Here is a 2,055-nt window from a genome sequence, read left to right on the forward strand (position 1 = left end):
ATACAATATTTTATTCATGTTCTTTAAAATGCAGCCACTATAACTTGATAAAGACATTGCACTATTAGTACTATTTAAAAATCTTGTAATATAGCAACCAGTTCAAACAGCTTTTAGTGCAGTTTGGAAAAGATGAAACCCATTGCTTCCAAATTGGTTTGAAGTCAGTACAGCTTTGTATAGTGATTGTAATGTATATTTTAAGCACTATTGTGTCCTGATCCATAAAGTGCATTGTGTGCAGTCTGAATCAAACCTTCAACTCAACAGGCCTGACTGTTGTCTTTATAAAGGGTTTAAAGTGATATTTTGAAAGAAATCAAAAAAATTGCAAAGTAGTTTTTATAAATTTTTCACATAGTAATTTTGCACTGTTGGTAATACCTGTGTCTCTTACCTAGCTCCTTGTCTGCAATTCTGGAAAAGCTTATTAAAGTATTTTTTTAAACATATTGCTTATATAAATACAAATATTGAGTACTTAAGAGTGGAATTTGTTTCTTTTAAGAGAATGTGAAAATGCTGCTTAATAATATGAGAGGGAATACTTGAATTGTTCAATAGTTTTAGCAAACCTTTGCACTTGGAAATAAAATTCTGTGCTTCACAATAATTTCAAACTAAACTTCAGATATTTAATGACAATAGGGTTTAAAAAAAACAATTAGGAATAAACTGAGATGTAATACATTCTTGCTGTGAAATTAGACCTGTAATATCTAAGTCTGAATATTTTTGTTGAGGGTATTTACCAATAAAATATAATCATTTCCTGACATACAACAGAATATAGAGCTCAATTAATCGTTGTAATAAAAAATGGAGATAGCTGTTAAGAAGTATTAAGAAATTACTAGCCCAGATAGAATTTGTTTCTTATAGATTTTTTTTAAGATTCATTCAAATCTTCAGCAAAGAAAAAAGAAAACTTGTAACTATGATTTAATAAACAAGGAAGAGTTTGGGTAAAGCCAAGATCTTATAAGGCTATATTCAGATAAGTACAAATTTAAAAATTACAGTGCCTGGAGTTAATGTTAGGAAATTATAAAAGAAAATCAAACAATTTCTACTTTATGACCATTTGCATGGAAAATCAGTAAAACGCTAAACTATGTCATGTTTCTATTTTAGATGTGTATATATATATATATAAAATAGAAACAGGAAATAAAACAATTCTAAAGAATGGTCTGTAATCTTCCTAGCTTGATGTCCTCCACCTGTTTTGAATTACACCACCAAATTGGCTGGCTGCGGTACAGTTATATATAGTACAGTACAATAGGGTTTCATGCAAGGTTGGGTAAGTTGGCAAAAAACAAATCATTTTAGGTAGAATCTAGTACTTTTCACCCTCAAAAATACTCTTTATTCTCAAGGTTACCTAGAAATCTAAGCATTCAATAAATATAGAATTATGGAATATGATTATTGTGATTAAGATACAGATATATCTTTTTCAGTCATATAAATTCACGTACCCTATGATGAGTAATAGTTAAAAATATTAGTAGCAGACATCAGACTAGTACAGTAATTTTAACCAAAGAAACTTCATCTTGGTTAAGAGAAGAAACAATACTCTGATATAACAGGAGGTGGGAATTATCTTTATTCCTTTTTTCATTTCTGATTATAATCAAATGATACAATCAAGAGTCCTCCATTGTTCAAGCTTGTTGTCTTGAGATAAAATATGAATTAGCTAAATATTTTTGCTGGTGTGTATAGAAACTTAATAAAATAGACCTGGAAAAGTTTAATTATCTAAAGTATTAAAATTTACACATACATACTGAAATTAGGGACATTTATTTTTAAAATAAGTATAACAACTTTAAATCAATCTTGAGTTCATGGACACCTCTATAGTTTCCTTGGCAACAATACAGAAACAGTTTGGCCTTTTTCAATACATTTTACTCATTGGTTAAATGTATAGCTATTTTTCTCCTGAGTGATGTTGAGGTAATTCCCCATTAGGAGAATGAGTGCATATAGGGAGACGTAGTGAGAGTAATGTTGAATAACACACACATAGCACACAGCTAC

Source organism: Notechis scutatus, chromosome 3 (assembly GCF_049901735.1).
Source record: "Notechis scutatus isolate UNSWTSFEM ecotype Mainland chromosome 3, rNotScu1.2, whole genome shotgun sequence".
Classification (NCBI taxonomy): domain Eukaryota; kingdom Metazoa; phylum Chordata; class Lepidosauria; order Squamata; family Elapidae; genus Notechis; species Notechis scutatus.